This window comes from Saccopteryx bilineata, chromosome 8 (genome assembly GCF_036850765.1).
Source record: "Saccopteryx bilineata isolate mSacBil1 chromosome 8, mSacBil1_pri_phased_curated, whole genome shotgun sequence".
In the NCBI taxonomy this organism is placed as follows: Eukaryota; Metazoa; Chordata; class Mammalia; order Chiroptera; family Emballonuridae; genus Saccopteryx; species Saccopteryx bilineata.
In genome coordinates, this window is record NC_089497.1 from 69,968,095 (window position 1) to 69,980,514 (window position 12,420).

Sequence of the window (12,420 nt, forward strand, 5' to 3'; positions counted from 1 at the left end):
CATAATCATATATTGAGCTTGGGTGGTCTGCTATGTGCCAGGCATAAGGGAGAGTGTGGGCAATACAGAGCTAAGAAGATACAGTCTCTGTCTGGAAGGCTTATACTTTGATGAAAAAGGCTCATACGCTGAACAGAAATAGATTCTCATTTCTCTTTGCCTTTCACAGTACTGAGATTTTTGAAGAGTTCTGACCAGTTATTTTGTAGAATGTCCTTCATTTTGGGTTTGTCTGTTGTTTGCTCATGATTAAATTCAGGATATTCACTTTTGGCAGGTATACTATGTAAGTACTGTAGCCTTCTCACTATACCGCATTAGAATATGCCTGTCAGTTACTATTATTGGTGATGTTAACTTCGACCATCAGATTAAAGTGGTGTAGTAGGGCTCTCCAATAGGAAATATAGCTATAGCTATGTGTGTTTATCTTTTTATTTGTGTATGTATGTATGTATGTATGTATGTGTGTATTTATTTATTATAAGGAATTGTCTCACCCAATTATGGAGGCTGGCAAGTTCAAATTTGCAGTGTGGGCCAGTATACTGGAGGACCAGCAGAGTTGATGGTGCAGGTAAAATCCAAAGGAAGTCTGCTACAGAATCTCCTCTTGCTGGAGAGGCTGGTCTTTTTATTCTATTCAGGCCTTCAACTGATTGAATAAGGCCCACCCACATTATGAAGAGCAGTCTGCTTAATTAAGTTCACCAATTTAAATGTAAATCTCATCCAAATTCACCCTCCAAGTTGACTCATGAAATGAACTATCACAGGTAAGGTTGCCAGGTTTTCTCACTGTAATGCTATTTTGTCTTTTTGTGATTAAATAAGTACATTTGTGGAGAGACAGTTTGAGTCTATGTCACTATCCCAATCTTCATCAAAATCTTACCTGCACATGGTAGCATCCAATAATGTCCCAATTAGTATTTTATGTAAGTTTAATTGAGGTATAATTTATATACAATAAAATTCACCATTTTTATTATGGTAAAATACAGATAAATAAAATTTACAACTAGTGATATTTAGTGCGTTTAAAATGTTGTGAAACCATCACCACTATCTAGTTCTAGAACATTTTTATCACCCAAAAGGAAACCTCATATCCATTTAAAATAAAATCACTCTCCAGCCTGAACAGGCGGTGGCGCAGTGGATAGAGTGTCGAACTGGGACATGGAGGACCCAGGTTCGAAACCCTGTGGTCACTGGCTTGCGCAAGGGGTCACTTGCTCTGCTGTAGCCCCACCCCCACCCCCGTTGAGGCACATACGAGAAAGCAATCGATGAACAGCTAAGGTGCCGCAACAAAGAATTGATGCTTCTCATCTCTCTCCCTTCCTGTCTGTCTGTCCCTATCTGTCCCTCTCTCTGTCTCTGTCAAAAAAAAAAAAGCACTCTCCATCTCTCCATTCCCCCTCCTCTCTGTACCTGGAAACCATATACTATATTCCGTTTTAGCATAATGTTTTCAAGGTTCATCTATGTTGTAGCATATATCAGTACTTTATTCCTTTTATGGATAAATTATGTTATTGTATAGATATACCACTTTTGTTTATCCATTCATCGGTTTATGAACATTGGGTTTTTTCCACCTTTTGGCTATTGTGAATAGTGCTGCTATAAAATTTTATGTACAAGTTTTTGTTTGAACATCTATTTTCAATTCTTTTGAGTACATACCCAGGAGTGGATTTGCTAGGTCATATGGTAATTCTATGTTTAACATATTGAGGTGTTCCATAAGAGTTGAAAAATTTTACATTCTTACCAGCAATATACAAGGATTCCAATTTTTTTCACATCTTGCCAACACAACAAAATCTAAATTTATTGTGTTTTCCTTTTATAGGTCATGCTTTTGGTATCATTTAAAGAACTTTCGCCCTAACTGGATAGCTCAGTTGGTTAAAACATGGTCCTGATACACCAATGTTGTGGGTTCGATCCCCAGTCAGGGAACATATGAGAATCAATCACTGAATCATGCATAAGTAGAACAACAAATCGATGTTTCTCTCTCTTTCCTTTCCTCTCTCCTCAAATCAATAAATAAGTTTAAAAAAAACTTTTCATTAAGCCTTAGATCCCAAAGATGTTAGCTTCTAAAAGTTTTACAGTTAAAAAAATTTTTTATTATTTGATTAGAGAGAGAAAGGGAGAAATAAAAAGGTTGATTTTTGTAGTTCCTCTTATTTATACTCGTTGGTTGATTCCTGTATGTGTCCTGACTGGGGATCGAACCTACAACCTTGGTGTTCCTGGAGGATGCTCTAACCAACTGATCTACTGGACCAGGGCTTAGAAGTTTTACAGTTTCATATTTAAATCTTTGATTCGTTTGAAATAAAGTTATAAGGCGTGAGGTTTGGGTCAAGGGTGTTCTTTTCCTCTATGGATATCCAATTGCTCTGGCACCATTTGCTGAAAAGACTGTTCTTCCTCCATTGAATTGCTTTCGCACCTTTGTCAAAAAATCAGTTGATTATACTTGTGCAGGGCTGCTTCTGGTTCTCTATTCTGTTCCATTGATCTATGTGTCTGTCCTCTGCCAGTACTAAATAGTCTGGATTACTGAAGACATACATAGTAAGATATATAATTGTGTAGATTGATTCCTCCCATTTTATTCTTATTTTCAAAATTGTTTTAGTTATTCCAGTTCCTGTGACTTTCCATATAAATTTTAGAATAATCTTGTCTATATTTACAAAAAAAAATCTTGGAATATTGATTGGAATTGTATTAAACCTGTATATCAATTTAGGAAGAATTGACATCTTTACTATACTGAATCTTTTTTTTTTTTTTTGTATTTTTCTGAAGCTGGAAATGGGGAGAGACAGCTAGACAGACTCCCGCATGCGCCCGACCGTGATCCACCCGGCACGCCCACCAGGGGCGAAGCTCTGCCCACCAGGGGGCAATGCTCTGCCCCTCCCGGGCGTCGCTCTGTCGTGACCAGAGCCACTCTAGCGCCTGGGGCAGAGGCCAAGGAGCCATCCCCAGCGCCCGGGCCATCTTTGCTCCAATGGAGCCTTGGCTGCGGGAGGGGAAGAGAGAGACAGAGAGGAAGGAGAGGGGGAGGGGTGGAGAAGCAGATGGGCGCTTCTCCTGTGTGCCCTGGCCGGGAATCGAACCTGGGACTTCTGCATGCCAGGCCGACGCTCTACCACTGAGCCAACCGGCCAGGGCTAAAAATTTTTTTAAAAAAACAAATCATTGTTGTAAAACAATGATTTTGATTATATAGAAGTTAAGTATTGCTTCTCTATAAGATGCTTATTCATCACAAAGGGAAAAACAGCAATTTACAGCATAGAAACCTGGCAGACACCACCTTAACCAAGTAATCAAAGTCAGCATCAACAGTAATGGGACAAATTGACATTACATGCCCCTGATCAGATGTACTGAGAGGACACAGCCTCACTTCTGTGATATTCCTGTCCAAAATGCATAACCTGAATCTAATCATGGAGAAAGAAACACCAGACTTACAACCCAAATTAAGGGACATTCTACAAATAAATGTCCTGTACTCTTCCAAATGTTAAGGTCATGAAAGATAAAGAAAGACCAAAGATTTGCTAAGATTACAAGAAGCTAAAGAGGCAGGACAACTAAATACAATTTAATGTGGTTCTAGATAAAAATACTTTTCTATTAAAAAAGTGGGTGGTACAATTGGAAAAATTTGCGTGAACTCTATAGATTATACAATAATACTGTGTCAATATTTATTTCTTGACTTTGATAATTGTACTACAGTTATATAATGAAAGTCCTTGTTTTTTGTTTGTTTTTGTTTTTTTAGTGAGAGAGTGAGACAGACAGACAAGAATGGAGAGAGAGACAAGAAGCATCAATTTCTGGTTGTGGCTCTTTTAGTTGATCATTGATTGCTTCTCATACATGCCTTGACTGGGGGGTCTCCAGTCATACCCGTGACCCCTTGCTCCAGCCAGTGACCTTGGGCTTCAAGCCAGTGACCTTTGGTCTCAAGCCAGCAACTTTGGGATTATGTCAATAAAATTGCTGTCAAGCTGGCGACCTTGGGGTTTTGAACCAGGGACCTCAGTGTACCATGTCGATGCTCTCCACACTGAGCTACTACCAGTCAGGCAATAAAGTATACTTTTAAAAATACAAGAATTTTACTTCTCGCAACAAAATTACATCTTTATGATGTGCTGATTTAGGTAGTGTAATCATGATTACTAAAAAATGGCTGTATGTGTAATGACATTTTACACTACTAATTCCATAGGAAAAACTTTTATAAACTGCAAAGAAAATTAAAGGAAACAAAAGACGAAAACTTATTCTGTCATAAATATTAAAACTATCACAAAAATGCCTGACCAGGCGGTGGCGCAGTGGATAGAGCATCAGACTGGGATGCAGAGGACCTAGGTTCGAGACCCCAGGATTGCCAGCTTGAGTGCAGACTCATCTGGTTTGAGCAAAAGCTCACCAGCTTGAACCCAAGGTCGCTGGCTCAAGCAAGGGGTTACTCGGTCTGCTGAAGGCCCGCAGTCAAGGCACATATGAGAAAGCAATCAATGAACAACTAAGGTGTCGCAACACGCAATGATAAACTAATGATTGATGCTTCTCATCTCTCCTTTCCTGTCTGTCTGTTACTGTCTATCCCTCCCTCTGGCTCTCTCTCTGGCTCTGTAAAAAAACAAATAAAAAAATATAAAACTATCACAAAATATAAACCGGACATTATATTCCTTCTGATGAGAGTATGTAACACTAATACACATTATTTTGGTACAAGGAGGGGGTGCGAGCAGGAGAGATGGGTCAGGAGTCACAGGGAAGACAGAGTATGGGAGTATAGATGAAACAGATTAACCAGCCTGAACCATGAAGGAAAACTGTTGAAGCTGGGTAACATTCACATAGGGGTTCATTATGCTGTTTTTGCACTCTAGTTCATGTTTGCAACTTTCCATAATAAATAGTTTAAAATATGTGCTGCAGAATAAAAGAGAAGACACAGTATCACTTTGTTTTTGTTTTTGCAAGATTAAGCCTTGCAGTAGCAAGAGAAATGCATAGCTAATATTTTGACCAGCAACCATGGTAACAGGGATGTCCAACCAGTGCTGCACCATGTTTTTGCTCCCAAAGGAGTTGCACCAGATGTTCCAACCAAAAGAACCACACACACCACTAAACTGTCAAAGAATCCTATGGAGTTGCCAGTGACATGAAGCTATGGAAACAAGAAGATTCCTTTCTACAAACCTTTCTGAGTATCACTATTGGGTACCTGTCTTCATGATGGCTCCACTGGGGATTCTGGGATGAATCTCTTGTCTTCAACTTGGATGCAACAGATGCTTTTTTTTTTTTCTTTTCATTTTTCCAAAGCTGGAAACCGGGAGGCAGTCAGACAGACTCCTGCATGCGCCCAACCGGGATCTACCTGGCATGCCCACTAGGGGGCCATGCTTTGCCCCTCTGGGGCGTCGCTCTGTTGCGTCCAGAGCCATTCTAGCGCCTGAGGCAGAGGCCACAGAGCCATCCTCAGCGCCCGGGCCATCTTTGCTCCAATGGAGCCTTGGCTGCGGGAGTGGAAGAGAGAGACAGAGAAGAAGGAGAGGGGGAGGGATGGAGAAGCAAATGGGTGCCTCTCCTGTGTGCCCTGGCCGGGAATTGAACCTGGGACTCCTGCACGCCAGGCCGACGCTCTACGGCTGAGCCAACCGGCCAGGGCCATTTTTTTTTTTTTAACAGAGACAGAGAGAGTTAGATAGGGACAGATAGACAGAAATGGAGAGAGATGAGAAGCATCAATCATTAGTTTTTCGTTGCGACACCGTAGTTGTTCATTGATTGCTTTTTCATGTGTGTCTTGACCGCGGGCCTTCAGCAGACCGAGTAACCCCTTGCTCAAGCCAGCGATCTTGGGTCCAAGCTGGTGAGCTTTTGCTCGAACCAGATAAGCCCACGCTCAAGCTGGCAACCTCGGGGTCTCGAACCTGGGTCCTCTGCATCTTAGTCCAACGCCTGGTCAGGCGAATTAGTGGTTCTTTAATGAGTAATTGCAGCCTTAAGACATCCTTTCAGATTCTGTAAGATTACCTTGCTCCTTTTTCTCTCTTAAAAATCTTTGGCATGTCGGCCTAGCGTGCGGAGGACCCGGGTTCGATTCCCGGCCAGGGCACACAGGAGAAGCGCCCATTTGCTTCTCCACCCCTCCGCAGCTCTTTCCTCTCTGTCTCTCTCTTCCCCTCCCGCAGCCAAGGCTCCATTGGAGCAAAGATGGCCCTGGGCGCTGGGGATGGCTCTGTGGCCTCTGCCTCAGGCGCTAGAGTGGCTCTGGTCGCAACATGGCGACGCCCAGGATGGGCAGAGCATCGCCCCCTGGTGGGCAGAGCGTGGCCCCTGGTGGGCGTGCCGGGTGGATCCTGGTCGGGCGCATGCGGGAGTCTGTTTGATTGTCTCTCCCTGTTTCCAGCTTCAGAAAAATGAAAAAAAAAAAAAATCTTTGGCATGTACACAAAAGAAAATCTGGTCAAAATCAGTATGGAGCCTGACCAGGCGGTGGCGCAGTGGATAGAGCATCTGACTAGGATGCAGAGGACCCAGGTTCGAGACCCCAAGGTCGCCAGCTTGAGCACGGGCTCATCTGGTTTGAGCAAAAGCTCACCAGCTTGGACCCAAGGCCGCTGGCTCGAGCAAGGGGTTACTCGGTCTGCTGAAGGCCCGCGGTCAAGGCACATATGAGAAAGCAATCAATGAACAACTAAGGTGTTGCAATGCGCAACAAAAAACTAATGATTGATGCTTCTCATCTCTGTTCCTGTCTGTCTGTCCCTGTCTATCTGACTCTCTGTCTCTGTAAAAAAAAAAAAAATCAGTATGGATTATACCCTGGCCAGGTAGCTCAGTGTCGTCCCAATCACCAAGGTTGCGGGTTTGATCCCTGGTCAGGGCACATGCAAGACTCAACAAATGAATGCATAAGTGAGTGGAACAGTAAATCGGTTTCTCTCTCTCTCAAATCAATAAAAAAAAACATTTTTAAAAATCAATATGACTTAGGGTCTGATAATACAGTGACCACCATTTATTTTGTATCTATTGTATGAAAAACTATCAGATGCTTCATACACATTATCTCATTGAATTATTATAGCTCTTTGGTGTAAATATTTCAATTCTTATATTAACAATTGAAAACTTAGATAATGTGCACACAGATGTTCATTGTAGCATTTATTCATAAGAGCAAAGATTTAGAAGCAACCCAAATGGCCAAAAATAGGGATAAGGTTAAATAAGTTATGGTACATCTGTTCAGTAGACTATTTAATAGCCATAAAAAATTTTCATAATGAAAATCGTAACAGCAATTATATAAAAAAAGAAAGTTTTTATATAAAACTAATGTTAAGTTTAAAAACAAATACAGGCTCTGGCTGGTTTGCTCAGTGGATAGAGTATCAACCCAGCGTGTGGACATCCCAGGTTTGATCCCTGGTCAGGGCACACAGGAGAAGTGACCATCTGCTTCTCTCCCTCTCCCTCTCCTCCTTCTTTCTCATTTCTACTCTCACAGCCAATGGCTTAATTGGTTTGAGCATTGGCCCCGGGCACTGAGGGCGGCTCGGTTGGTTCCAGGATCAGCCTCAGGTGTTGAGGTTGGCTTGGTTGATTCAAGCATGGGCCCCAGACAGGGGTTGCCGGGTGGATCCCGGTGAGGGTGCAAGTCTGTCCCTCCCTCTCTTCCCTTCTCACTTAAAAAAAAAAAAAAAGAGAAATACAAAACAGTAAGAGTACCATGGCTATAAAATTCAGTTATATATACTGTGTCCATGAATAAAGACACAGAAGGAGCCTGACCTGTGGTGGCACAGTGGATAAAGCATCGACCTGAAGTGCTGATGTCGCCGGTTCGAAACCCTGGGTTTGCCTGGTCAAGGCACATATGGGAGTTAATGCTTCCAGCTCCTCCCCCTTCTCTCTCTCTGTCTCTCTCTCCTCTCTCTCCCTCTCTGTCTCTCTCTCTCTCCTCTCTAAAAATGAATAAATAAAATTTTAAAAATTAAGAATGGAAAAGAGAGAAGGGGAAGAGAAGCATTTGGTAGAGAAGCATTTGGTCACTTCTCAACTGTGTCTTGACTGGGGATCGAACCCGGGACGTCTGCACACTGGCTTAAGCCAACTGGCCAGGGCCCCATATGCCAATTTTAAATAAGTTCACAAATTTTTTAATACTCCCTCACAGAAATGGAACCCACTGCCCTGCCCTTGAGTGTGGGCTATTTATATTTAGAGAGAGAGGGAGAGAGGAGAGTGAGGAGCATCACCTCGTAGTTGCTTTACTTTAGCTGTTCATTGATTGTTACTCATATGTGCCCTGACCAGGCAAGCCCAGGGTTTTGAACTAGCAACCTCAGCATTCGGGTTGACAGTCTATCCACTGTGCCACCAGAGGTTAGGTGAAATGAGGACTATTCCTAGTGAGTTGCTTCTAACAATAAGAATGTGATGGAAGCGATAGTGGAAGATTTATGAGAATAGGTCATAAAAAGAATGTGGCTTTCGCTCTTGGATGACTTGCTTTGGGGAAGCCAGGCACCATGTTGTGAGAACACTCAAGAAGCTCTGGGAAGAGGTCCACATGGTGAGGAACTGAGACCTCCTGCCAACAACCAATCCTCCACTTACACATCTGCCGAGGGCTTGATTCAGAACCTTAAAAATGAATGGAGCTGCCTGACCAGGCGGTGGTGAAGAGGACAGAGTGTCGGACTGGGATGCGGAGGACCCATGTTCGAGACCTCGAGGTCGCCAGCTTGGGTGCGAGCTAATCTGGTTTGAGCAAGGCTCACGAGCTTTAGCCCAAGGTCACTGGCTCAAGCAAGGTATCACTCGCTCTGCTGTAGCCCCCTGGTCAAGGCACATATGAGAAATCAATCAATGAACAACTAAGGAGCCACAACAAAGAATTGAGTTTCTCATCTCTCTCCCTTCCTGTCTGTCCCTATCTGTCCCTCTCTCTGACTCTCTGTCTCTCCCATAAGAAAAAAAAAAAAAATGAATGGAGCTATGTTGCCTAAATGTATATCTTTAGTTCAGCCTACACCATGAAAGGAAGAGACATAGGATAAACTTATATTTAGTAATATATTAGTTATTATTCATATAATAAATATGTTCATTGTTTCTTCTTTACCCTTGAGACACTTTATCAGGTAAAGTGCCTCTAAACTTAAATAGATCCAAGTTATCTGGAAAAAAAAAAAGTGCAGCAATCACACTAGAGTAAAAAAAATAAAATAAAAAGAAAATACAGGGGAAGTCATGTATTTAGTTGTGTATTAAAGCCCTTTCTAAATTTTCTGCAAGTTAGCCCTGGCCGGTTGGCTCAGTGGTAGAGCGTCGGCCTGGTGTGCAGAAGTCCCGGGTTTGATTCCCGGCCAGGGCACATAGGAGAAGTGCCCATCTGCTTCTCCACCCCTCCCCCTCTCCTTCCTCTCTGTCTCTCTCTTCCCCTTCCGCAGCCAAGGCTCCATTGGAGCAAAGATGGCCCAGGCGCTGGAATGGCTCTGGTCGCAACAGAGCTACGCCCTGGAGGGGCAGAGCATCGCCCCCTGGTGGGCAGAGCGTCGCCCCTGGTGGGCGTGCTGGGTAGATCCCGGTCGGGCGCATGCGGGAGTCTGTCTGTCTCTCCTCGTTTCCAGCTTCAGAAAAATACAAAATAAAATAAAATAAAAATAAATTTTCTGCAAGTTCCCAGCAGTTGGGCATTTGTGTTTTCCTGTGTTTTTTTGTTTGTTTGTTTGTTTTTTTGTGACAGAGACAGAGAGACAGAGAGAGGGACATATAGGGACAGACAGGAAGATAGGGAGATGAGAAGCATCAATTCTTTGTTGTGGCACCTCAGTTGCTCACTGATTGCTTTTCTCATATGTGCCTTGACTGGGGGTAGGGGTGGGGCTACAGCAGAGCAAGTGACCCCTTGCTCAAGCCAGCGACCCTGGGCTCAAGCCAGTGACCATGAGGTCATGTCTATGATCTCATGCTCAAACCAACGACCCCGCACTCAAGCTGGCGACCTCGGGGTTCAAACCTGGGTCTTCTGCTTTCCAATCCAACGCTCTTTCCAGTGTGCCACCACCTGGTCAGGCTATTTTCATTCTTATGATCAAGTCAGCCAAGTGATCACCTCTGGCTTCCTTATTTTATCTGTTCCATATTGCATTGATCCAGGCCCTTCCTTAATTTCAAAAAGCAAAAATTAAAGCAATGACAGAAATCACTAATATAAGTGACTTTATAAAGATCTGAGATAACTGGAAGAGGATTTAGCACTTCAGAAATGCAAATAACTTCAAATCAAAGAATAAACCCTCACTGTCCTTAAATATCCTTTGGCCACTCCGCCTTTAGGAAACTGACATTGGTCCCCTTACCATCTTCACTGAGGTGTCCCAGACTCAGGGCACATGCATCTCTTCTCTTGCCTTCTTTTCCCAATGACATTCCAACTCCAGTCTTCCTACCACATTTGTGAAATCCAGTTATCGCTTTACTCCAGCGCTGAACCCCACAATGTGCAGAGCATTAGGACTTCTCATTAACAGGACTCTCACCTTCCTCCGGAGGCATTCCTCCCTTTTCTGTGGATTAATTCTCTTAAACTTTTCAATTACCCTATGCAAATTAGCATCCAATCTTATCCAAAGGAAAGTTGTATTCTGAGAAGTTTCAGAACTTGGTCCAGGGCACTGAGATGCTATGTGGTGGAGCAGGCAGGACAGCCAGCCCTGTCCCGGTCCAGAGCTCAGGCTTTGGCCAAGTTTTCTCTAGTGGCCAACTCCACTGGAGTGAGACCCCCAAGGAACTGCAGACTCCCACATGTCCCCGGACCAGGATCCACTTAGAAACATGGAATCAAAACAAGGAGGGTGGCCCTGGCTGGTTGGCTCAGTGGTAGAGCGTTGGCCTGGCGTGCAGGAGTCCCGGGTTCGATTCCCGGCCAGGGCACACAGGAGAAGCGCCCATCTGCTTCTCCACCCCTCCCCCTCTCCTTCCTCTCTGTCTCTCTCTTCCCCTCCCGCAGCCGAGGCTCCATTGGAGCAAAGATGGCCTGGGTGCTGAGGATGGCTCCATGGCCTCTGCCTCAGGCGCTAGAATGGCTCTGGTTGCAACAGAGCAATGCCCCAGATGGCAGAGCATCGCCCCCTGGTGGGCATGCCGGGTGGATCCTGGTCGGGCGCATGCGGGAGTCTGTCTGACTGCCTACCCGTTTCCAACTTCAGAAAAATACAAAAACAAACAAACAAACAAAAAAAAAACCCACAAGGAGGGTGGTGCTGTGATTACCAGACTCTGAATATCTGCCTAATCCTTTCATTTCTACAGGGAAGTCTCCGATTAGGAATGCTGGTGTCGAAGCAGCCTCCAGGCCACCCTTTCAGGCAGTGCTGGGGTGGGCACTGTGGACTGACATGTCCCTCCGTTAGGCAGTTTGGATCAGACTTAAAAAAGTAGATGTAGGTACCTGTCATTTTGGCTGAGGAATCGTGACTAAATACGGTGGTTTTCAGCCACAAGGAATCATAAACAATAGCCCCCTAAAAACTAATAAAACAGTGGGGGTCACAACAAATACAAATGATCATCATAATGGGTAACATTTATGGAACTACCAGGAACCATAGTGAGAGTTTTGCTTGTATTATCTTATTTAATATTCACCATAACCATACAATGTAAGGACCACTATTAGTCCTATTTTACATATCAAAAACCTGAGACACTAAGAGGTGCAATTTGCCAAGGTCACAAAACTATTAATTAAGAGGATCAGACTCAGATGTAGTTCTTTCTAACTTCACACTTGGCTCCCTAATTGACAAGGTAAAAACTAGTTAAATCAGATTCACAGTCACTCCCTCTCATTCTGGGTTCAAAACACTTCCCTAAAGGACAGAAGGTAACATGACCTTGAGCATACATGGGCATGTGTGACATAGGAACATCACCCATTGTATGAAAACATGTGGAACAAAATTGAGAAGTGATCTGGAGAAATGTGAGAAGGCTGGGGGCCCAGATACCTCAGTTCTTGCCCCATCTCTACATGCACATAGGTATCTAAACCTAAGTAAGACACTTATCATTGTTCTGACGCAAGCTCCAGTTCTATAAAATGGAAATAACTCAACAGGAGCTACTTAACACCAGATTATGGAGAAGACCAAAAGAGAACATTTGTGAAAGCACTCCTTGTGTTAAAAATGCTAGAGCAATCCCATAGACAGAGAACAGTATGGTGATGACCAGAGGACAAGGGAGATGGGGGAGGTGGAAGAGGGTAAAGGGGGACAAGTGGTGATGAAAGGAGACTTGACTTGGGATGATGAGCACTCAATACAA